Source organism: Ambystoma mexicanum, chromosome 9, assembly GCF_040938575.1.
Source record: "Ambystoma mexicanum isolate Mex_15411 chromosome 9, UKY_AmexF1_1, whole genome shotgun sequence".
NCBI lineage: Eukaryota > Metazoa > Chordata > Amphibia > Caudata > Ambystomatidae > Ambystoma > Ambystoma mexicanum.
Genome location: NC_090931.1, coordinates 1,012,044,674 through 1,012,071,430, shown reverse-complemented (window position 1 = coordinate 1,012,071,430; position 26,757 = coordinate 1,012,044,674). Strand labels below are relative to the sequence as shown.

General features: G+C 45.8%; 1 protein-coding gene across 9 annotated transcripts in view; it reads left to right on the top strand.

Annotated features, from left to right (window-relative positions):
- B3GALT1 (beta-1,3-galactosyltransferase 1) overlaps nucleotides 1-26,757 on the top strand; it is a 2,246,978-nt gene that overhangs the window by 468,653 nt on the left and 1,751,568 nt on the right. For all 9 annotated transcript variants that reach the window (XM_069616270.1, XM_069616267.1, XM_069616266.1 and 6 more), the window contains exon 3: nucleotides 5,705-5,916. The gene's annotated coding sequence lies outside the window, so the exon portion shown is untranslated. The remainder of the gene's footprint in view (nucleotides 1-5,704; nucleotides 5,917-26,757) is intronic.

Genomic DNA, 26,757 nt, shown 5'->3' with positions numbered 1-26,757 from the left:
TAGTTTTAGGTTTCCTTTCTTTCTTATAATGATTTGGAGTCGACGGACACTGCTCCACTTTTTGTATATAGTTGATTTTTATGTAGGTTTTTTAGTAGGTTTCCTTTGTTCAGTTGGGCTCATGGACCCTTGGTAGTTTTGTACATAGTTCTTTATTGCATGGAGATTTTTTTACATTTGACTTTGGACAACATTTTTTTGGATTCGGATTTGCAGTTTTGTGTTTTTATACGGACATGCAGCTTTTTTTTTCATTCACATTGTAGTTTGTTTTCTTTCTTTAGCATTCTGTATTTTTTTCAATACAATTTTGTTTCCATACTTCACTGTGTGGTATCATCTCATTGGTTTCATGCATGTCATGTTGGGTGTTTTCCCATTCAATTGCAACCATTGTGTGTGACGGACATGGGTTCATTAGCTTCATGAACATTGGGGGTGTAACATGTGATTTCCATTTCCATGTGGGTGAATGGGTTACTTGGTAGGGCTTTTTGGCTGTGGAGGCTGACCATTACGCACATGATTGGGGATTGTGAGGACCTGGTGGGGGCTGCCCATGGTGGCTGGGGGGTGGGGGTGGTGGGAGACATGGGTGGGGGCCTGGTGGGGGTTGCCCCTGGTGGCTGGGGGGTGGGGGTGGTGGGAGACATGAGTTGGGGCCTGGTGGAGGCTGCCCCTGCACTGCTGGGGGGTGGGGGTGGTGGGAGACATGAGTGGGGGCCTGTTGGAGGTTGCCTCTGGTGGCTGGGGGGTGGGGGTGGTGGGAGACATGGGTGGGGGCCTGCTGGCAGGTGCCCCACAGTGCTGGGGGGTGGGGGTGGTGGGAGACATGAGTGGGTGCCTGGTGGAGGCTGCCCCTGCACTGCTGGGGGGTGGGGGTTGTGGGAGACATGAGTGGGGGCCTGGTGGAGGCTGCCCCTGCACTGCTGGGGGGTGGGGGTGGTGGGAGACATGAGTGGGGGCCTGGTGGAGGCTGCCCATGGTGGCAGGGGGGTGGGGGTGGTGGGAGACATGAGTGGGTGCCTGGTGCAGGCTGCCCCTGCTGGCTGGGGGGTGGGGGTGGTGGGAGACATGGGTGGGGGCCTGCTGGCAGGTGCCCCACAGTGCTGGGGGGTGGGGGTGGTGGGAGACATGAGTGGGTGCCTGGTGGAGGCTGCCCCTGCACTGCTGGGGGGTGGGGGTGGTGGGAGACATGTGTGGGGGCCTGGTGGAGGCTGCCCATGGTGGCAGGGGGGTGGGGGTGGTGGAAGACATGAGTGGGAGCCTGGTGGAGGCTGCCCCTGCACTGCTGGGGGGTGGGGGTGGTGGGAGACATGAGTGGGTGCCTGGTGGAGGCTGCCCCTGCACTGCTGGGGGGTGGTGGGAGACATGGGTGGGGGCCTGGTGGGGGCTGCCCCTGGTGGCTGGGGGGTGAGAGTGGGGTGAGACATGAGTTGGGGCCTGGTGGAGGCTGCCCCTGCACTGCTGGGGGGTGGGGTGGTGGGAGACATGAGTGGGGGCCTGGTGGAGGCTGCCCATGCACTGCTGGGGGGTGGGGGTGGTGGGAGACATGAGTGGGGGCCTGGTGGAGGCTGCCCCTGGTGGTTGGGGGGTGGGGGTGGTGGGAGACATGGGTGGGGGCCTGCTGGCAGGTGCCCACAGTGCTGGGGGGTGGTGGGAGACATGAGTGGGGGCCTGGTGGAGGCTGCCCCTGCACTGCTGGGGGGTGGGGGTGGTGGGAGACATGAGTGGGGGCCTGGTGGAGGCTGCCCCTGGTGGCTGGGGGGTGGGGGTGGTGGGAGACATGGGTGGGGGCCTGCTGGCAGGTGCCCCACAGTGCTGGGGGGTGGGGGTGGTGGGAGACATGAGTGGGTGCCTGGTGGAGGCTGCCCCTGCACTGCTGGGGGGTGGGGGTGGTGGGAGACATGAGCGGGGGCCTGGTGGGGGCTGCCCCTGGTGGCTGGGGGGTGGGGCTGGTGGGAGACATGGGTTGGGGCCTGGTGGAGGCTGCCCCTGCACTGCTGGGGGGTGGGGGTGGTGGGAGACATGAGTGGGGGCCTGGTGGAGGCTGCCCATGGTGGCAGGGGGGTGGGGGTGGTGGGAGACGTGAGTGGGGGCCTGGTGGAGGCTGCCCCTGCTGGCTGGGGGGTGGGGGTGGTGGGAGACATGGGTGGGGGCCTGCTGGCAGGTGCCCCACAGTGCTGGGGGGTGGGGGTGGTGGGAGACATGAGTGGGTGCCTGGTGGAGGCTGCCCCTGCACTGCTGGGGGGTGGGGGTGGTGGGAGACATGTGTGGGGGCCTGGTGGAGGCTGCCCATGGTGGCAGGGGGGTGGGGGTGGTGGAAGACATGAGTGGGAGCCTGGTGGAGGCTGCCCCTGCACTGCTGGGGGGTGGGGGTGGTGGGAGACATGAGTGGGTGCCTGGTGGAGGCTGCCCCTGCACTGCTGGGGGGTGGGGGTGGTGGGAGACATGGGTGGGGGCCTGGTGGGGGCTGCCCCTGGTGACTGGGGGGTGGGGGTGGGGTGAGACATGAGTTGGGGCCTGGTGGAAGCTGCCCCTGCACTGCTGGGGGGTGGGGGTGGTGGGAGACATGAGTGGGGGCCTTGTGGAGGCTGCCCCTGCACTGCTGGGGGGTGGGGGTGGTGGGAGACATGAGTGGGGGCCTGGTGGAGGCTGCCCCTGGTGGTTGGGGGGTGGGCGTGGTGGGTGACATGGGTGGGGGCCTGCTGGCAGGTGCCCACAGTGCTGGGTGGTGGGGGTGGTGGGAGACATGAGTGGGTGCCTGGTGGAGGCTGCCCCTGCACTGCTGGGGGGTGGGGGTGGTGGGAGACATGAGTGGGGGCCTGGTGGAGGCTGCCCCTGGTGGCTGGGGGGTGGGGGTGGTGGGAGACATGGGTGGGGGCCTGCTGGCAGGTGCCCCACAGTGCTGGGGGGTGGGGGTGGTGGGAGACATGAGTGGGTGCCTGGTGGAGGCTGCCCCTGCACTGCTGGGGTGTGGGGGTGGTGGGAGACATGAGTGGGGCCCTGGTGGAGGCTGCCCCTGCACTGCTGGGGGGTGGGGGTGGTGGGAGACATGGGTGGGGGCCTGGTGGGGGCTGCCCCTGGTGGCTGGGGGGTGGGGCTGGTGGGAGACATGGGTTGGGGCCTGGTGGAGGCTGCCCCTGCACTGCTGGGGGGTGGGGGTGGTGGGAGACATGAGTGGGGGCCTGGTGGAGGCTGCCCCTGCACTGCTGGGGGGTGGGGGTGGTGGGAGACATGAGTGGGGGCCTGCTGGAGGCTGCCCATGGTGGCAGGGGGGTGGGGGTGGTGGTAGACATGCATTGTTGATCAGTAGTGCAAGGTGACATGTGGGTTGGCTGGGGGGCATGCCCATGGTGGATGGGCTGCCTGCGGGACATGAGCAGGGGTGCAGGGTAGTCCCCCGTGGTGTGGGCTGCCTGCAGGGGCCGTGGAGGTTGTGGAGCGTACACCTGGGAGGACCCACACGGCCAATTCACGTGTAGTACTCCCCAGAACCCCTGAAATACACATTCCCTGCTCGTATCGCGTGTGCAACTTCCCGCGCACACCTGAAATACACGTACCCTGCTCGCACTGGGACAATCGCGCATGGAACTTCCTGCGCACCCCTGAAATACACGTACCCTGCTCGCACTGGGACTATCGCGTGTGGAACTTCCCGCGCACCCCTGAAATACACGTACCCTGCTCGCACTGGGCCAATCGCGTGTGGAACTTCCCGCGCACCCCTGAAATACACGTACCCTGATGAAATCGCGTGTGGAACTTCCCGCGCACCCATGGAATACACGTACCCTGCTTGCACTGGCCCATTTGCGTGTGTAACTTCCCGCGCACCCCTGAAATACACGTACCCTGATGGAATCGCGTGTGGAACTTCCCGCGCACCCCTGCAATACACGTTCCCCGCTTGGCGTTAGCTGTTTGCCAGCCCGGTGAACTGGTCCAGGGTTAGCGCAGCCCTTTGCGATGATTTAGCGATTTTGATGGCTTTTCCTTGCGCGAGGGCGTTCTTGGGGGCGTTACTGGCGCTGCTGCAGGGTCGCTGCGATTCTCTGCGCCACGGCTGGTTTGGAAGCCTGAAATCCATGAATACGCTGTGCGCGGAAATCGGTTTTAGCGCACGTGCCTGGCGCAGTCAATCGCACGCGGACACTCTGCGCCAGCCGCTTGCGACACTTTTCTGCGAAATTCTATGAATTACCCTCATAGAGTCTCTGGAACTTGATCCCTGAATCTGCTCAGAATGCCACCACAATCCTCTAATGTCACAAATCTCTCAAAATGTGACTTTTTCAATAACACATGACCAAGAACTCATCCCAATGGACACAAAGACTGACACATACCGCAACTCACAGTACTGCGCTACTGTTATGATATCAGGCACAACGCTAGCTACCCACACCATGTACAGCTCTCAGCTAGGTCTGCACATTAAAAGATAAAATCAAAAGTCCATTGGCATCACTTTCGGTGCACTGACATCAGCAACGTATGACAACTTCACTTTTTAAAGGCTGGTTTGCTGTGATTGTTCATCTAAGTGTGTTTTACGATGAATACCATTTTGTTTATTTTTGTTTGAAACCCAATATGCATTTATTCTCAAAATATTAACAACACTGTGTTTTCCCTTTTGTTCACCTTGGAAAGACAATGGGCCTCATTCCGACCCTGGCGTTAACCAAGGCGCTATTAGCGCCTTGGTTGACACCGTTATCTTTCCGACTCCGCCATGGTGAATGGCGGAATTACCGCCCCATTCCAAGTTTGGCGGGGTAGGTAATTCCCCATTCACCAAGGGCCCTTCCCCATTCCCATTTTTGCCCCATAGGGCTCAATGGGAATGGGGAAGGCGCTAATTACGGCACCGTAAATTACGGTGCCGTAATTAGCTCCTAGGTCCCTTTGCGGGTTGGTTTTTTAACGCCTGCAAAAAGCAGGCGTTAAGTACCAACCCACAAAGGGAAATGAGGAATAGGGCGGTAAGGGTTTAACGGCACCGGTCTCGTTAACGGTGACCGTTAACCCTTACCGCCCTACTCGGAATGACCCCCAATAACTGGCTCTCCCAAAACAGTGCCCATATCGCTTTTCATGTCAGAAACTCCTACCGTGAAGATCAAGGCCATGCGTTGTCATTAATTCTCATTTTATTTCTATCAACTTTCACCTGTTGTTTAGATCATAGAACCACTCACTATATTTGGGAACATATTATGACAAGACTCACCATCCTGTGGCTCCCATGATGCTTTGTACTACAAATCCCATGAACCCTCACCATTGTTTATGCTGGTTAGGGCTGATGGGAGTTGCAGTCCAAACACCTGGAGCACCAAAGGTTGCAGACCCCTGTACTAGGGAGATGCTGTGTCCTTTTCATGTCATCTGCCCTCCTTGGCTCGAAACAGAAACATCTAGACACATATTGACCACACTGTTGGATTACTATTTTGCAGGCAAATAGATAAGGAGGCGGAAACATATTTTGCACCACTTTGAAATATAACATTATTTTAAACCAACATCTTTATGTTAGCTAGCATTGTCGGCATTGTTCTTGCAGCTGTATAGTATGTCCTTAAAGTCAACATTAAACAAACAAAAAAAATAATGAGGTGATGTATGCTTGCCAATGAAAATTTTGAAATGTGGTCAAACATTAAACAAACGGTTTTTTGTTGTTCCCTTCAAGGTCGATTGTGTTCAAGAGGCTTCAAGTACCTTTCATAGGCAAATACGTCTCTATTCTGAATAATTGACTGAACTGAACTGGTGTATGATTTAACTCTACCCATGAACTACACAGCTTCCAATCATCCGAGCTGTTCACGGTTCACTATGAGAATCCAGCCATTGACATCTTGCCAAAGTTGATGCCATCTGCTCGACTGCTGCTCACTTAAGGTAAACTGAAGTATTAAACAGCATTTTGCTCGCAAATGCATTCTCGCCGTACGCATGTTACCTTGTGATGTGCTTGGTAAATCCCAGAGGTTAAATGAAAGCTATGTTCCGACTATTGTGCGTGTCTATTAAAAACTTTAGTTATGAATTCCTTCATCAGGCCTAAAACTAGAACGGCCACACAGGTTCAGAACGATAGAACAAAGTTTGTGGTCACTGAAAAACCAAGGTACGAAGCAGAGAACTCTCAAACAAGTGCCGAAACCGTGTCCCAGCATATTCTGTGCGCTTTCAAAGAAGAGCCACCATTCTCTAGGTTTACATAGCAACTGTTCACATTTGACTTAACAGAGATTTTTAAAAGTACAAACGTGTTGAGGTTATACACTGAATGAAGTATAGTCGCAAAAAGCGCAGAAAGCGCACACGGTAGAAACAAATGAAACTTTACCCCCATATAGAGCTTACAATCAGGCCCTATCTTACGGCAGAAAAACAATCTTTGTTTCAGGTGTGTAGTACTGTATCACTGATAAGTGGAGTTTCATTACAGGATGTACAATCTTGAAGAATGACCCTAACATGGCTGTTCTATCATCTGCTGAAAGCTTTCACCATCAAAAGAAAGGCGCCCACATTACGCAAGAGAGTGGTAACTGTCAACCCACCTGTAGGCAGGGCTGCCAACAGAAGGTCTATTCCACACATTCCCGGAATCTGACTATGCTATAATAGGCGCCCAATGACCCAGCATTAAATTTCATAGAGGAACTTTATTTTATTTTAGTGATTAGCAAAGTAAGATGTTTCCGAGTTGTGTTAAACAGCGACTGCATGATATGATATCATATGATATGGCATTTATATTGCGCCTACACACAAGCGTTTCAAGGCACGACGAGGCAATGGAGGGGAGACAGAGGGAAGACAGACCACGATCCTACTAGGCAGGGTTAAATTGACATCATGCAAGTGCGGGGGGGAGGGGAAAAGTGCGGGGGAAAGGGGAGGGGGCAATGCAGTACATAGGATAACAGTAAAATCAATAAAGGCAATAAATAAAAGTGTGGCCAGCTGGTGGCAAGTGCAAGGGTAAGTGCAGACATCATGGGTCAAGTGCTAGTAGGTGCTGTAGGGATACAGAAACAGTCTGCGAGTGCAAGGGTAGCCATGGGGGCAGTGCAGGTGTGCAACTGGTGGGGAGGGGACCTGGGCCCCATAGGACTCAATGGGAATGAGGACCACGAAGCACAGGCACCGTTAATAACGGTGCTTCTGTACAAGCTTGCTTACTGCCGCGCTGTGTCCGGCAGGGTCTGCCCTAGCGGCTCCGGCAAGCAAACCCGGAGTGTGACGGTCCGGTAACAACAGTGCCGGTATGCTTACCAGCACCGTTGTTACTGCACTGGCACACTCGTACTGAGGCATAGTGTCAACTGGGTATTACTGCATTCCGTGGCAGTACTTCCAGAAAAGAAAAAACAATTACACTTTTTAACTTGTCATTTATTAATGTTTTCATTTTTCTTCTTTTGTGGACACGTGGCGAAATAAAGTCATTACTACTACTTCCAGAAAAAAAGCATTGCAGTGCAAAATCTCAAATCTGCAGTGTGAACCTTTTATGCCTTTATTGCGCTACTGGCAAGTTTTCAGTGTAACCCTTTGCCTAGTAGAGCGGTCAGTTTGATATCTTTGATTAAAGCAATGGACAATGTATTTGTGATCTCTTAGTAAGGTTATTGATAGTATAGCAAGTGTGATGTCATGAGCAATTCATTGTACGGGATGGGGAGGGGTGGGTGAGAGTGGGCTATGGTTGCATTGCTTAGAATGTCTGCCAACATAAAATGTGTTAGGTTTTGATTGTACCCTTGATGTCCCTTCAACTAAAGATGTTTTGAGTGAATCTCCCTAAATCTGACATCTAGTGTGTGTGGGGGGAATTAAAATGTTAAGGTTACTGCATATACAATGCTATTCTTCAAACCTTTGCAATGGAGATCGTAACATCAAACCTAATAAACACTAAACACATAAGTAGAACCTCAGTTTACCCTTTTGTTTAGGGTTGCTGTTAATATGTAGATATTTTAAGTGTTAATATTGTTTTGTGTGTATATTGATGTATTTGTGCTTGTTTGTTGTTAGTTTGCAAATGTTATTGTTTGGTGTGAATGTGATATAAGGAGGTTGTAAGAGTGTTTGCGTGATACTCCTTGGTGTGTGTGGATACATATTATTTTTATTTTTCATTTTAATGTGTATATCAGCAGTATTTAAATTGCAGAGTGTGCTTTTAGAATCTATTGTATGTTTGCTATATTTCTAGGTATATTGTTTGTGTCTTATGTAAATAACGACCTATTTGTTGAGCCTAATCTTAGACTTATTTATTGTGACGGCAGGTTAACGGTATAATAATATTGGTTTCATTTTATATGAGTTTGACAGGTTAAATCTTAAAACCTGCAGAAGTTTAGAGTACTAACAATAACTTTTTTTATGAACAGCAACCTTAAATGCACATTTGTTTGCTTTCATCCTTTAAGAGTATTGTATTTAGTGCATTCGGTTATATAAGACTTTAGCGCATACAACATAAAAAACGTATTTGACATACAAAGAATAAAAACACATATTTAACAGATCGTTACATTTAATTATGTATCTATAAATTCAACACAATATTAAAACATATAAAATTACGTAATAAAACACTAATTCTCTATTAATGAAAATTCACTCGTTAAGTTAAATTCAAGTGAATCATTAAAATACAAAGGCAAATGACATATAACACTATCCCCATACCAGGGTATCAGACTTATTTCCTATTTCAGAAGTTGATTCAATTAAATGTAATGCTTTCTTCCAGACATGAAAGGCAGCTGCAGTTATCACAATAAATTCAGCTCTATACAGGCCACTGCAAAATTGGTTCTCCTCAATAAAATGAATAGATGGAGTAATCGTTGAGTAGCCCCTCAAATACACACTGTTTAGGTTGGAGCAAGAGTTAAGGATGTGACTAGTAGTTTCTATCGATTATTTAGAAAGATGGCACTTTCTATCCTCATGTATTATTCCAGACAAACTACCAACATACTCCAATGTATGAAGGATGTTATACCAGTGATAAATCATCTTAATTAACCACTGCACATCTTCGTAAGACATTTACATGGTAAATTTGCTTGAAAGTCTTGAGTGCTGTACGTTTCATAATGTTTCTTATTATAGCGTATCACTTCCCAGGCCTTTGTTTTTCCCTTCAATGTAATCAGTGCATTAGGGAGAGCAATCACACGGGTCAAAGTTAACCCTAGATTACTAAATTGTAGATATTAAAGAGACACTCCATATTAAATCTTCCCATATTATTAATGAACCCTGGGACTGACAATATCATCATAGAAATCACATTGAGGGCACAATGTGATAGGAACCCCAAGATACATATAGGTTTCTACAACTTCAAGAAGTTCTTGATTAATCATCCATGTAAAGGGTGTTTTCATTCTGGACCTACCTACGATAATTACAACATTTGTTTTTTAATATGTTAATTTGAAGGTTATTTTGTTTTGTGTAACTGACAAAGAGTCTATTGAGTGCTGCAAAGCAATAGGTGTGTAGTCTAGTAAAATGGTGTCATCCGCGTATTCTAGCCACATTATTGCTTCACCCCCAATTGAGGGGGAAAAATGAAAGGTGTCAGCTAAGTCCAGGTCTGATATGTATACATTAAAAAGGAGGGTGCTAACAAAATATAACAAAAAGCCATCAATTCCCCAATGACCCAATGACTACATTTTTTCCATATTAATGGGCAGGATACTGAATCAAAAGCTTCGGAAAAATCCACAAAGTAAAGGTAAGGTTTCTTTGGAAAATGGCCTCTGGTCTTGGCCATGGCACAATGCAAAGCACACGTGTTATGAATGGTGCCATGATCTTTTCGGAATCCCGGCTGACACTTATGTATCTGCCCCTTTTTGCAGTCCCTGTATTAAGTTATTTTAGTAACAAAGAAGAAAATATCTTTTGACTAGAATCCACAATCGCAAAAGTGGCTAAAGACAGGAATAATAATGGATTCTTGCCAGCTGGGAGGTGTATCCCATGTTGCCATGATATTTAGGAAGAGATATTCCAGTATGTGTGCCCAGAAAATAGGATTAGCCTTGATTACGGCATTGGTAATGCCATCGGGGGCAGGTTCCCTAGAAGTCTGTAGTTTTTGAATGATGTCATGTAAATTGGTAGAATCAAATACGATGTCACCCTTCAAAGGCGAGTGCCATATTTCTATTTCTGGGATCCTAGCTTTGGGATCATGGTACAATTCAGTGATTGTTTTGATCCACTCAGCCTCTGATATGTTGTCTTGTTCCTGGGACGTTTGTCCTGCTGTGAAGATTCTGATCATAGCCCAAAATGTTTTATTGTCATTACTCCTTAATAATTGATGTAATAGTTTCCAGTTGCCCATAGTTGTAGAATATTTCTGGGCTCTTAGACAATTTTTGTATTGGGTTGATAACTTAGCAAGTTATATTACTTGGTCCTCACGAGTCATCAAACTATTCTTTTTTAACCTTTTTTATGTATTAAAATGAACAATGGCCTCTTTTGTGAACTATTCTTAATTTCCACATTAATGTTCAGACCCAGTAGTTTTCCCAAAGAACATGCCAACCCTCCAATAATCTAATTATTGCTTTACAACACTTTTACAAGGGACAGACTCTTGATGTTAATAAACCTGGTCACTTACTTGAAATGAGCTGAGGTCCATATGATGTGATTTCCCTGGGTATTTACCGTAAGTGAAGCATCTCTATAATTAATTCTACATGGGGTGTGACCATTCAAGTAGAGCATGGTCACTCAACTCTGTCTGGTGTAGTTCCATATTGCTACATTTAGCCGAAATGTCTGCATCAAGGACATAATCCAGACAAGAGGACATTCGGTTGTTTGACCAGTTCATACATTGCGTATGACATGTCGGACCCTTGTTGTGCAGGCTATTCAAATCATGAGAATTTAATAAAATAATTCAATCATACTCTCTCTGACTGCCTTGTGTTTGCTGCAAGATTAATTTCAATCAAGTCAGCACCAATCTGGGTGCGTGTTCGCCAAGTGAAGCAGTCTGGGTGGTAGCTGCTGACACAGTGAGTAGGCAGTAGTGGCATGGACTGCCCTCCCAACCCACACCAATGCGCTTCTTTCCGTATTAGTGAGGCTGCTGGCCTGAAACAAACCCATGCAGCCACCCACAACAGAGGACAGCAGGTCGCTCGGCTGCCCTGGAGAGCAGCCCAGTTTGTGCGTGGAATACAGTGAGCGGCCTGCAGTGGTGTGGACTGCCCTCCTGACCCGCACCGCACCCAGCCTTTCATCTCAGTGAAACCGCTGGCCCGAAACGAGCCTGCATAGCTACCCAAAGCAGAGGCCAACGGGGGGCTCAGCCACCCAAAAGAACAGCCCTATATGCCCCCCTCCACAGGAAAAGGGATACCCAGCAGTGCACAGGGGAGGTCTGGGGCAGCCTATTGGTCCCCACTGAGGAGAGAGTACAGGAGTTAGTGTTTCCGAAGTTGGCGGGAAGTGCACCAAGTGAGGGGTGGCCCCATTGTCCGTGGCTTCTACTAGATCCATCACATGGGGGTGCCCATCCCCAAACTTTTTTTGGAAAACAGGAACACAGAACCAATTATTGACAGGGCACATAGGGCCAGTGGTGGAGGTAATGTCCCACGCTCTATATTGGCAAGGATCCATTGCTATGCAGAGAAAGCCAAGATTCTGAACATAGCCAGGTCAGTGGGCCTTATACCATGGGGGCCTTCCTGCATTGCCATATTCCAGGACCTCTGGAGATTCACCCTGTTAAGGTGAAGACCCTGCACCCCACTGATGAAATGGTTGACTGCCAAGGGTGCCAGATACCGGTGGGGGTTTCCCTTATCTCTGAATTTTGAATAAGAGGGGTACAAGTACATCTTAGTAACAGAGGATGACATCACCAGGGTCTCCTGAGAATTGATGGGTCAAGCTTCATTGGATTCGGCAGCCGCAGCCACAGAGTGGGTACACGGGTGAACCACAAAGAATGAAAATCGAAGATCTAATGATCTACTGACAGGAGGCACATTAGGGGGTTCCGCAAATATATGAAGCTGAAACTGCCTTCCCCCGCTCAACCATAAGGAATGTACGTGAGAAATACATTCAAAGGGAGATGTAACCCTGCCCAATTAGCCACCAACACCAATGGCGAGAGAGAGACCAGACTGTCTTCGTCAACTCCCTGGGACCTGGGACGAGCAGGGATGATGGTTGGGGTTGAACTTACTGCTATTAAGTCCGGGCGGAAGCCCATCAAAGATGTGAAGGGGCATGAGATGGGGGTTCGGGTTTTGGCATGATTAAAGGGATAATCATTTGATTGGGGGGATCTAGGGAGGAGACTTGAGGTGGATCAAGGTCTGAAAAAGAAGGGTAAGTTGGTGGTCTGGCCGGATGGTGAAAGATGCATCACTGAAGGTCCAGACGCGATCGGGGCATAGGGGTGAGAAATGTTATGACAGTTTTCATGGGGATGGTTTTAAAGAAAAATCCTATTGTTACATGCTAAAAGAGGGGCTTCACGGGCCCATCACCTGCAGGGGAAGGGTATACACGGGTCACATGGCAGGACCTTAAAGAGCAAGGGTAGTTATATTGTTTACAAATGAGGGCCAGATTGCTAACATAAACGTTACCTTAGTCCTAGGCTCTCTAAATGTCAGGGGTCTCAACTCCCCACTTAAGTGATCCTTGATGATGCGCGAGGCAGAGAACCATCAATTAAGGTGAAGTTGGTGGCAATAATCCACCATGCCTCTAGTTTATCCAAGAAAAAGGGAGTGGTCATTGTTATTGCTAACAAGCTGGGTTTTGTGACGGAGTGGACCCTGAGAGATAAAAAGACATAAAGTAACCCTGGGTTCGGTTTACTTCCCCAACAAGGGATAGGAACAGCATTGGGATATGGTAAAGGGGAAAATCCAGTCCTTCGTAGAAGGGCATCTGCTCATTGGGGAATATTTTAATATGGTCTTGGACCCAGCAATATACAGGAAAAGAGCTAACCCGGCGGTGGGCTCTGGGCCCAGTTTAGCAAATCTCGGCACTTCAGCCAAATCAATAGTGAGATTGGGGTAGCAGACTTGCTCATATGTGAATGAGGGGCCACTCCCCCTACACATTCTACTCCACGGTCCATGATACGTACTCATGGATAGACGATGTCCTCCTTGACAACTCCCTGATAAGTAGCGTATCGAAAATCACCACTGAGCCCATTCCATGGTCAGACCATGATTTAGTTAGGGTCGAGTTGGGAGATTGGATTGGAGGGACCCGGAAGAGTAGATGGAAACACAATGATCTGCTGTTGAATGATAAAGAAGCAGCCCAGGGGCTGTTCAAATCAATAAAATATTTCTTCCAATTCAACAATAACAGGGAGGTGGGACTGCCAACAGTATGGGAAGCATTCAAGGCCTCAACACAAGGGGAACTGATGCAGTTGGGTCGAGGAAAAAAAAAGGGAGAGAGAAAAGGTAGAGTCTGACCTACGGGAAAAAATAGATGCCTTAAAACCTAAGGGGACCTGAAAACCCAAGTCTCCAAAATAAACCTTGCAAAAGTGCAGAAATACAAAAAGCAGTTGTGGGCCCAGCTGCTATACCAGACAGAGCTAAACTAGCATTCCTCAAACAAAAGTACATGGAAAAAAGGGGAGCACGCAGACATGATACTGTCATTGAGACTGCATAAGCAAAGAAACGCTAGGAGGATGTGGTTGATACAACAGGCAGGGGCCAAGATGGTATCTGGGGATAACATAGCTGAGGAATTTAGCAAATATTACAAACTCCTCTATACAAGTGAATTTAAGGGAGATGGAACACTGATAGATAATTTTCTAGGTGCCCTACCCATGTCGGGCATATCCCCAGACAACAATATCAGCAGAAGAAATAATCAGAAGAAATAATCACAATAATTGGGGAAATGAAGGAGGGAATAGCGCTGGGTGATGACAACTTCACAGTGCACTTTTTCAAAGCGTTTTGGTCTACCCTGGCCCCGTTTACAGCTAAGATGTTCAATCAAGCACTGGAAATGGGAGTCCTGCCTGACTCCCTACTAGCGACCCTAATAGTAGTCATTTCAAAAGACAGAAGGGAACTGACGCAATGCCAATCATATCAACCTATCTCCTTGTTAAATATGGACGTGAAGATTTTTCCCAAACTTCTGGGTAAATGGTTAGAGATGCTCATGCCAACACTAATTCACAGTGACAAAGTGGGCTTTATTTCTGGGCAGCAGGGAGATGATAACATCAGAAAAACAATTGATCTAATGCACACGGCACAAGAACAGAAACTGGAAGGTTGCCTAGTTTACATTGACTCAGAAAAGGCATTTGACTGAGTGGAATGGGCATATATGGGCAAAGGTTTAGAGAGAATGGGATTCCGCCCCAACTTTCGGAGGTGGATCTTGGCACTATATAGAGATTCGACGGACAAAGTATTAGTCAATGGCGCCATCCCCACCCCCTTCCACTTAACCGGAGGTGTTAGGCAGCACTGCCTCATCTCTCCACTTGTGTATGCAATGTATTCATTTATTTAGTGATTTTTAGCTTGTTAGGGTCTTATACAATAAGAAAATACTGTTTCAAAGTGCCCACAGGGCAAGGAGGTGAGCGAGGGTGGGAAATACATTACAACACAATATTTAAGAGCAGAGGGGGAAAAGGGAGATGGACAAACCTACAATGCCTTGTGAGTATGCATAACGTCCAAGCTCAGAAAAGGAAGAGTGAAGAGGGAAGAGGGGGTAAGTGCTGGGGTGCCCGAGCTCATGGGTGAGCCATAGAGGTAGTGCTAGGAATGTTGAGTGCTACATGCCTGTGCCGTGGTAGGTGTAAGTGTGAGCCTCCAGAGCACCCAATTGGTGTGGGGGGGTCAATGCTGCAAGGATGCATACCGGCCAAGGACACCAATTCAGCAACTGTGGGATTAGCAGAATTGAGAAGGAGGGAAGGAGGAGGAAAAGAGGAATGTTTTAAGGAGCTTCCATAATTTGAGATGATCCTGCTCAAGGAGCAGGTGGTATGGGGGCTATTCCAAAGGTGGGAACCCACAGAGGGAAATGAGCAACCCCCTGCCCTCTTTTTGGCAAAATGCTTTACACACAAATAGATAATGCCAGAGGATAAAAGTGGTCTAGAGGTAGAGTATTTAGTGAGATTAAGTTGAAGATAGTGTGATCCTCGGGCCAAGACAGCCTTGTGGATGATGTCCACGGATTTGAATTTAATCTGTGCTCTAACCGGGAGCCAGTGAGGACTTTTTAGTGCAGGAGAGATGTGGTTCCTGAGCCTAAGGCCAAGGATAAGCCTTGCTGCCCTATTCTGGATAAGCTGGAGGGGTCGCAGAGTGGAAAAAGAAAGATTCAGGAGGAGGCTGTTACAGTAGTCAAGTCAAAAGAGAACCAGGGCTTCAGTCACATTGAGCCTCTAATGGAAAGTGAGAAAAGGTAACATTCCTTGGAGAAGGAAGAGCTGATAGTTGGCAATGTCCTGAGTGTGACAAAAGAATGAGAATGAGGAGTCAAAGATGACTCCAAGGTTTCTGGCTTCGGTTGAAGGTGTAGGGGGAGAGCCCAAGGAGGAAGGCCACCAGTGAGCGAAGAAGGAGGGAGCAGGTGTCCCAATGGGAAGGATCTCAGTTTTACAGGCATTAAGGCAGAGATAATTGAAAGTGCACCAGGATTGGATGTCAGATAGGCAGTCAGGGATGATGGAGGGTGGTGATGGAGAGTGCAAGTGGGCCAGCAGGGAGTCTGAAGAAGAGCTGTGTGTCATCTGCGGAACACTGGAAGTTGGAGGAGGAAGAGGAGATGAGGTGTGCAAGGAGAGCAAGGTAGATGTTAATGAGCCAGGGAGAGAGTATAGAGCCCTGGGAGACACCACAGCTGGAAAGGAGAAGGGGCCCAGTATGACTTGGGAAGAGCGTTTAGTGAGGAAAGAGGACAGCTAAGCAAGTGCCCGTTCCAGGATACCAAGTGTATCAGGGAGACTTTGCATGAGGATGGAATGGTTAACTGTATCAAATGCAGGGGAGAGATTGAATACAATAAGGACAACTGGGGAGTTGGAGTCCAGAGATGCGAGCAGTTCTTCACAGGTGTTCAGATGGGCAGTTTCCATGCCTCTAGATGCTCGGAATGCAGATTGATGGTTGTGGAAGCCACCAACAAGTTCATTGTGAGAGTTGAGTTGTGGCAAGGCCAGCTTCTCAAGCAGCTTAACCAGGAATGGGGTGATGGATATAGGGCGATAGCTGGCAGGCCAGGTAGGTTCAGAGTATGGTTTTTAAAGGCGTGGATACAGAAGGGAGTGCTGAAGGGAGGAGGGGAAAGATCCATCAGCGAGAGCAGGGGCAAGAGAACCAATGTTATCTTTGATGGTCCTGAATGAGCAAAGGGAGACCAGTTTAGAAGAGACCTTCATGGAGTAGACAACTCTGTTAACTTCTTCAGGTGTGACAGAGAGAAGGAAGAGAAGGGGGAAGGAGGAGTGGGGTTGTGGTGGGGGAATGTGGGATGGGTTGAGAGGGAGTGTAAAAACGGTAGTCAGATTGTATTGCATTGCTTAGGGCCTGGGAAGGGGAGGAGAAGACTGCAGAGGGGTTGGCTAGTTCACTGCAGATTTTGAGAAGTTCAGCTCAGTTATTGAATCCGCCGGAGACCCATGCCTGAATGTGGGCTCTTTTCTTTGCATAGATGGTCTGTATTGCCTTTGCAGCAGGCGGCAGGAATAGAATTACATTGGATAAGTGGCACAGAGATGTATAAACTATATACAACTAAAATCAATTTCAAAAATGGAGGCAGCAAACAATGCAAAGCAGATGTTGCACAGGTAATGCTAAAAACACCCAATTTTGATTTTAAAATGGAGGCAGCAAACAATGCAATGCAGATGGTGCACAGATAATGCTAACAACACCCAAACTCAATTTTAAAATGCAGGCAGAAAAAATGCAATGCAGATGGTGCACAGGTAATGCTAAAAACACCCAAACTCGATTTTAAAATGGAGGCAGCAAACAATGCAATGCAGATGGTGCACAGGTAACACATGCAGTGAAAGGAATGAAGTTAGTTAAGGCGAGGATGGAGGAAGTGAAAAGCACTGGAGGTCAACCAAACTCACTTTCATGACTCAAGGAGACGTGGGTGGCCTTTGAACCAGTAGCAGTGAAGCAGTCAAGTAATTAGTTCGGGGGATGGATCATATTTGGAGATGTGAATCTGTGGCTCTCCAGTCCCTCCTCAGCCCGGACAGGAACAGACAGGGCCTTAAAGGAGGTCCTCAGATTTATTGATGCAGCCATGGCCAGTTTGCCAAACAGAGCCCAGCAGGCTCAGATGCTTGCAAAGGAAGCAAGTGGCCATTTTGAAATGGAGTCATGGGTGAAGTAGGCCAGTTGGTCCAGCAGAGAGGTCTCGAAGCACCCACAGGCCTTGACACACAGCCTGCTTGAAGAGTAAGTGGCCCATACAAATTATGTGCACTCAATCTCTCTGCATACGCTGATTTTTGCAATCCTCCAAACCAAGCCCTGGAGAGCTTTCCCTGATGGTGGTGCTGCAGTCGAGGCCCCTGCTGTTCCTGGGGCCTCAATATCGAGATAGACCCCGGCTGAGATGCTGCTGGATGGAGCTCATAGCAGCCCCACGCTGCAGGCCGAGATGGAGTAGAGAAGAGATTACGTTGGAAATTCTGGCAATAGCAATCAGAACCGACCCTGACGTCTCAGGAACAAAAGCTAATGATGTTGAATTTTGCTATCTAACAAACATCTATCACTCCCTCACAAGACTCCTAGAGCTCATAGCCTCCTTCAGGGGTTTTATCTGGCCTGGAAATCAAAACATCCAAGCCCAGTGTCATGCCATTATGCACGGATCATCCCGCTGCGATAGACCCAGGCCCCTTGAGAGGGATGAGACTCAAAGCCAGTAAAATCATCTATTTGGCAATTTGGGTGCCCAGGGACCTAAACTGGTTTATTGACATCAACTATTCGCCTGCATTGCACAAACTCAGTTCCAATCTTGCTCGCTGGACACCTTTCACTCTCTCATGGTACGGTAGAATGACATTGATCAAATTGACCGTCCTCCTGCATTTTCTATACCTATTAACAGCTATAACTTCTCCCTGCCCAGATACATTCTTTCGAAAGCTCAACTCCATGATATCCTGATTAATTTGGCAAAGGAAACGTTACAGAATTATAAGAACCACCCTATCCCTCCGCAAAGACTTTGGAGGGGTTCGGCCTCCCAGACTTCTCTCTTTATTATTAGGCTGCCCAAATACATATTCTACTAGAACACATGAGAGACAGCATGGGCACGTATTTGTCGTATCTAGAGGATACCTACACCCACCCTAAGAATGTCAGGGATCTTATATGGTCCCCATCCAAAAGACAAAGGTCAGGAACCATCCAGTATTGGAAGTATTGTGGTCCCTATTGAAGAAAAATGGTGCCAAAGTGTGACTTACCTCCTGGCCCTCCCCACTGATCTCACTATGGGGAGCAGCCATGGATCTGGGGAGAAAGGGATTCAAACACGCTCAAACATGGTCAGATAGGGGCCTGGCAAGAGCGTGACAATTCTTCCAGGAGTGACAATTTAAAGACTATGGGACCCGGCGACTAATGCTCAGGGGAGATGTTTTTAGTGTATTTGACTATCTGTGACTGAAGGGTACCTATGCAAATCCCAGAGTCCTCCCCAGCCTGTCCCACCCGTTGACAGTCTTTGAGAGGGTAATAAACGAGGCCACTACAAAGAAGGAGATTATTTAAAGATATACAGTGCAATGATGATGGGGGACCTCTCAGGGAGATTGTGCATCACAAATAGGCAGGGACATACCCAGGACGTCCGAGGGAACGTATATGAGATCATGTTCCATGGCAATCTTTTTACAGCAACAATGGAGCATAACTTAAAAATGTTACATGGTTGGCACCTATCCCTGCAGAGGCTTTAGAAAATGTTCTCTGCGGTGTCCTCATTCTGCCCCAGGGAATGCAGCCAACATGCTACGTTGTACCATCTCTGGTAAAAGAAAAACTCACTGCAATAGTAAATGATGGTTTGGAGGCCTTCCATGCCAACTGGGGAATGTTCATTCTAAAATGGGGTAGTACCAGACCAAGCTGATAATCTGGTGATAGTTCTAGACAAGTGCAGCAAAGAGCTCAGGTCCATAATATGATTGTCACCTGAGATGGGTTTGCAATAAGAACCCTAGGCACCTTATTTTGGAACCCTCTTATCTCCTTTTGTTGTTACAGACCTTGCACATTTGTATTAATTGTGGGCCTTGTGATATATGCCCTGTACCCCTGTGTGGTACAAGTTAATGTGAGAGGGGGAGGTGGTTGGTGGAGCGGAGGTGGTGTCGTAAATGGAACTCATGTTATGGTGTAAATGCTCTGGTGGTATGGAAATTGTTCCTGCCTTTTGCAAAAATGTAATAAAAATATGTTTTAAAAAGACCTCTGCAACCTAGAGAACTTTATTACATGGCCCTAATACCACTTTTTAAACCTTGTAGAAAAGAAGAAGAATTATTAGCTGACCATGACGCATGTGAAGCTGCATTCAAAGTATGAAAGAAGTATAACAAATCTCAATTTCAAACAATACAATCAAATGTTGGACAATGAACTCCAACAGGAGAAAGAAATTGAAGCTATATAGATGAAGAAACTCCTGGGGGCAGTCAACCTTCCCTTACAGGAAGCCAAGAACCACTTGGAAAACCACTAATTCTAAATGAAACAGAAGTAGCCTTGACTGAGGTAGAAAATGCCATGTATCAATCTAAACAATCTGTAGAAGACAGCCAGTGCTCAAATCACAGCTAAATGATTAACTCACCATTTATAGAGAAGTCAATGAAGAAATTAAACATAGTCTTAAACATGACACTAAACCTTGTAGCTGTGCAAATTGTAAACCTCTGCTCCCGTATGTAAGCGGTGAAGCTGTTCCTGGAAAATGTTCTTAATTAAAATATTCAGTACATTTCTACAAGCCTTAACAAACAACAACGTTTCAGCTGTTGTAACAGCCCCACAGGTTTAGCTTCCTACAATATAGTAGGTGAAATTTACATTGACTACTGCTCCTCTCAGTAGAACACCAAAACAAGTTAGAATACTACAAATGATCAGCAGATCATTGAAGTACACAGTACTCTGAAGTACACAGAATTCTGAAACAAATGAAAGTGCTCCTGATATATGAAGTAAACATAGTTTCCAACCTCAGGTTGGCTTTCATTCATCTCTGAATGCACAAAGTTTTGAACACTGACTACGAAGTACTGCAGATCTATATCACTTTCATATGTTGTCATTATTTAAATAAGGTAAACCTATTTTTAAAAGATTAGGACACAAACAATGCTGTAACACACTTGGCAGCATTGCAAATGTAAATCTCAGGCAACATTTCAGCAACACAGTACTAACTCAAATGATGTGTCAATCTGCAGATCTCACATGTGCTAACATTTCTAAATCATTATAACTGGTCTGCTTACAAAAGATGGAAACTCCATCTTACAAACTAGACTAATTCATGAACTATATGGGCAAAACACATTTGCCCCCGATGTCATGGAACAATTACCTCAATTAAAATGCATGTCCTTAATACAAACCCTTGCAAGCTGTTGTCAAATCAACAATACAATGTTGAAAAAACTAATGCAACCAATATCAGATCCACAGACAAACTTGAAGTGCACAACATGACACTCCCAATGTGTCAACAAGCAACAGCACAACTGAACAACTTAGAAAAATGAAACTTCAACACAGCTGGATTAGAAAAAGTATTAACTCTGTGTTTAAACTGCAGAGTAATCCTAAAATGTAACCTTGATGTAGAACAAGATTTAGCCAATGGAGCAGTTGGTACAATTGTTGGTTTCCAAAGATATCCACATGAGAACAGCATTCAGTTTGTCAACATCCCCTTTGAAAAGGGCACAGAAGTTAAGAAATATGCCGCAAAATAGCATGTTTCCTTTTTTAAAGACATGTACATACACAGAGAACAATTCTCTCTATCCCTTGCATATTCTCTCACTATTCACAAATCACAAGGTCTAACCCTAGATCCTGCATTGATTAACATTGGCAGCACAGTTCTCAAAGAAGGTAGGAGTTACATATCACTTTCACATCACTGTACACTCAATGGTCTATTGCAAGTTAACTTTGATGTTAAAAAAGTCAACACTGACATTCCTTGCATCCTAGAATAGAACAGGCAGCATGCACTGTACACCCCCCACCTAGCTATGTACCCTCTACCTGAAAAAAAGAAACCTTTACAAAGAAAAGTAATACAAACATAATCTATACCAGAGCTAAAAAAAAAAAAAACTGCTAGTCTATCAAATAATAAGACCGCACAACTCTCTAGTCCAAAAACAACTGTACATCCATCAGAAGAGAAACAGACAAATGTCTCTTCTCAAAAAAACAATTGAAGCCCCATCAAAAGATGCAAAAGCAGACATTTCTGGTCCATTTAAATTCAGAAACATAAGTGGAGTAACTTGCTATGCAAATGTAGGAATCAATCTTCTCTTTCAATTACCACAATTTGTTTTTAACATATTCTTAATTGGCTTTGATCAGTTGTATTTGCAAATGTGTCTCATTCATAGAAGTGCCACAAATAATCCAGACAACACTTACAGTGCCTCGGGCATAAGGCAACATTTAGACTACTGTGCATGAATATTAAAATTCACCTTAAACACAGAGGAAGATCGACAAGAATTCCTAATGCACTTATTACAAATACTAGAAACCAAAAACATCCCATTAAATGAAATCATTTCAAATTTTATACACGTGGAAACATACATGCACTCTCTGCAACCATGTTTCACAAGAGCACATCCCTAATGAACGATTTGTGAATGTGTCCATACCAATTGTGAATCCATTCCATTTCAGCAGCTTCTACAAAATGCAAACCATATCATAATATGCCCTTTTTGAAATTTAGACAATCGTTCCTTTTTACAAATAAACTCCCACAACCAATATGCCATGTTTCTAAATTACAATGTAGATGGTGCAGAACATAACTGTAGGCTGACTAGCTGCACACAGGGCCAAGTATCTCTTGGTAAGAAAACCTTCACAACAGTAGGCATAATTTACCACACTGGTGCCACAGCCACTTCAGGTCACTATACTGCATTTGTTACAAAAAAAAAGTGCTTGGTTTGAATGTAACGACATGAACGTTACTCCAAAATGTAGATTACCAGCAAATCTAACGAATGCTTAATTAATGTTCCTTCAACCCACATTTGCACACTAAAATATAGTACACTAAACAGATAGAATACACCAATGGGTATCTAACTATATCCATAATACTACAATACTAATTTTAATATCCAAAACAGCTAGAATATGCCGATAGTTATCTAACTACTTTAAAAATCCCTTTCATGCTAACACACTTCCAATATACTATAACACTTATTGTTACTGCAATACTTAATATAAAATGCAATATAGTTAGAATATGCCATTACAACACACTTCCCACAAACTTCCTACAACACCTACACTCACAACATGTATCAATCCTACCAAACACATGTACTCTGTAACATTTATATTCTTTAAAATGTAGTCTTTATTTTAATCCACTGTGGATTTTTTTCTCTGAATGACCCAATGAGTATTTCAAGTCAACACAACAGCAGTGTAACACACAATAATGGTGTACCAAACAAAGTACTTACAATGTACTGTTTATGAGGGTTTAATAAGTAAATGTATACGTCCAATTCAATAGAAATAGATATTGACAAATTATACTGTTTTTACCACACAAAATGATCCAGAGATTCCAATTGTATGTCCATATGCAACTAAGTATCCATACCCAGTGTTATCTTTCATTGTTTTCTTCACCTACAGATTCCATCACTATCCTCAATTCGGCAATCATAAATTCAATGCACACTTCAATTATTTCATCCCATCATATACCATATACATTATACGCCCCCTACAGTACCTATAATTATTATATACGTATTACTGTGCCATGCCCTCAAGAATCTGGCCACTTGTCACAACCACCACAATACAATCAAACCATCTAACAAGTATATACAGTACACCTTCAAATAGCAAGACTCACCTAGAGCCCCTCCAATCCCACTGACGTCCGCGGACATGTGTCCGTGGACAAGGACAGTGACCGCGGTCATGGCGGCAGCAGCACCATTTTTTTCACCTATTACAAAAGCTCCATGACAACTTTACCACACTACCCCACCCTTTCAAGGCACTCTTTCAGCCACCAAATAACCCCAAATATGTTTTCCAGACCTTGTTCTTACTGCGCTGTCCATGGTCAGCAGCGTGGTCCACGGACTCGACGGTACCTGCAAACCTTTATTTCACCTATAAAAAGACCTACTGTTAACTTTTTTCCACTCCCCACCATTTGAAGTCCCTCTTTCCACCACAAAGTAACCTCAAATGCGATTTCCAGACCCTTGCCGCACTGCACTATCAGCGGATCCAATATCGCGACCGTTTCAAAAATTCGGACAAACCTCATGTGTTGAACATCTGATCAGCTTGCGTTTTTAATGTCTGTGGACACCAACCCACCCCCTGATTTGCCCAGACTATCTGCTGACACTGAATTGGGAAATGGGTCAGCAGACTGGATGCAGATATCACACATATTTTTGACCTACTTTTTGACCTTTTTTTTTAAAAAAAAAAAGTACTGGACTAATTTACACCAAATGCTTTTGGGATAGTCTGCTGCTCCTGATGCAAATTCCCTCAAAATCGGTCCACCGGTCTGTGCCGTAGGCGCATGCAACATTTTCTTTCCATTGTGTCTATGAGGATTTCAAACATTTTGGGACACCCCCTATAACTTTGCCCCCCACCAGACAAAACTGAACCAAACTTCATTCTGGTGGCCGTATACTTATTTTACAATGTTTGGTGATCATACATCGAACAGTGTCAAAGTTATAAGCCTATAGTTAAGGTGAGTCTGGCTCCCTTAAGAACCTCTTAAGATTCTATTGTTAGTATCCTTTGATAAGAGCAATGGATTTGGCTGGAATTTTGAAAGTCAATAGGGACTCAAAGCCCCCCCCCCCGACTGCAAAGTTATGTAAAGATTTGTTGAAAAATAAAAAAGTTATTAAGAAGACAAAAACAAAATATTTTTCCAAAGTTGCACCTACTGCCCATACATTTTCCCATAGACAAACAAGGTCATTTTTGCCAAAGTGCACAGCTCAAACCGATGGATTGATGTGGCCCACGTCCTAAACATTTTGGGAACACAGCATTCAAAGGCGTGCTGTTTGTAGTTTGGGGGTATTCCATGCAGTAGGTATTTAAATAGTTGACTCAGAAGGGGATTCCCCCTTCTCAAAAATAGATCAATATATCTTGGGTAAATTGCCAAAACTGTAAGTTTTTAGAAATGAAACAGCTGCCATCTTGTTTTTCTGTTGATTCCATTTGCAGGTCAAAAATTATGCAAACATCATGGTAGAGGTCGGGGCAGGGGGTGGCTAGAGGGCACCAAGTGAAATTTGGCACTTGGAGGGGATCTAGAGACTGAATTTGCAACACAAAGATGTCTGTAGCCTCGGCTATAGCCACCATCGCAAAGCAAACTGTGTCACAGAAACAGCATGTGTTGTGGGGGAAGGGGAGAGGACGGGGGTGAGGAGGGCCTGCGGTGAGTGGGGGGTACTTCGTGATGGCCGGAAATAATTTTTGGGTTGTCTTTCCTGATAACCACAGTTATAAAGGACTATAGATAACCGAGGGTATGTTCAGTAACCACGGTTAAGAGTTTTGTAAGCTATTTTTTCAGCTTTAGTGATGTCGGGGTGAACAATCTCTGGCCATGGCCAGTGACACAATAGCCATCCAGGGCACCCATCCATGCAGTAACCAGGACAGACCACACTTAGCTTCAAAGTGAGAAAGTGGCCAGCACCCTTAGGCCATTTTGCCTGATAAATGAGTAAAAGTTACGAGACCACTTAGGGAAACAGGCCTGCCCTTTCCTTGCTTTGAAGCTAAGCAGGGTCAGTCCTGCTTTGAAGCTAAGCAGGGTCAGTCCCGGGTTACTGCATGGATGGGCAAACAAATGGACAACCAAATTATTATGTTTTTAAACTGTGCTACTCTCAGTCCTTGAATGTTTTTCCCTCAGAAACCATTTTTTGCTTTTTGCTGAATTGCATTCTGATATTTCTAGTATCCCATCGATAATAATAAAAACACTTTGATATGTTGATATGTTTACAGCTGCAGTGGTTTTGCCATTCATGCAGTTACTGGGACTAACCTTGCTTAGCTTCAAAGCAAGTAAGAGGTCAGCACCCTAAGGCCGTTTTGCCTAATAAATGAGCCCACCTTACAAGACAAGTTAGAGCAACGGCCTAAGGGGGCTGGATCCTTCCTCACTTTGAAACTAAGCAGGGTCAGTCCTGGTTACTGCATGGATGAGAGACAGTCCACAGTCCCGAATGCTGTGTATTTTCTTAGTTTTAAATATCTCATAACAAACAGCATCCGCATTCTTTTTTTAAACCATGCTACTGTCAGTCCTGGAAAGGTTTGCTCTCAGAGACAATTTGTTTGCCTTATGCGGAATTGCATTCTGGTTTTTGTAATCTCCCAGTCTAGATGGGGGTAATAATGCCACAATTGTACACTTTTTGTCTAACATAGTTTGATAAGGATTTATATATTTTAGTGACACTATTGTATGTGTATTTTATTGTCTTTATAAAGCAGAGTATTGTTGAAAGCCAAATATGGAGGCGAGGAGGGGAAATGATGGAAGGACAATTATGTCATGAGTATTTGCCCACAATGTGGCAAGAGATCTTGCATTTGTGGACACCGGTGCAGTTATTTTCCCCTGATTGTGGCTGCTTTTCGGTGCACAAGTAAAGGACACATGTGGGTGGACAGCATAACCTTTTTTCAGATAGAGGACGCAACCCCTTGAGTTTTTGTTGAGGTTGGCAAGCTTGCTCAAATATTTGGCTACCTACAGTTTTCTCAGGTTGTCATGTTCCCAGTGCAGACACTTACCACAAGTCCGCAAGCACTTGTTTTGTGTTGGGATTTTGTTTTCCATTGAATATTTCACGAACGATTGCTGGGTTTAAAGGTTGAGCATCTATTATACATTGCCAGCATATTTCTTGGTACACTTCCTCTCTCGTTATTTTTCTAGTGTTCATTACTTTTTTTAAAGTCCAATGCTATTTTGCCTTGTGCACATTTCTCTAAAGGGAAGGTAAATTGAATTACATTTGTATATTTTACTTGAATATATATCTTCACTTACTGTTCATGGGTGCCAGCTATTTAGTTTAGATATAAGCGCAGAATACCTGGGCATATGTTATTCTTACAGCTGTTCATTTTGTTCCCATTTACGTGCTGCTTGAATCTGGTTAGTTGGGGTTGTGCGTTGTATCACAACAGTCACCAAGAGACCGTCTATAAAACAAGGAGCTTGTAGCACACTGCTTATCAAAAGTGTGTGATCCTCAACAGGTAATGTGATCTCTCTGCGCATTGTCTAAAAATGTTGTGAGTTCTCAAAGCCTGCAATATT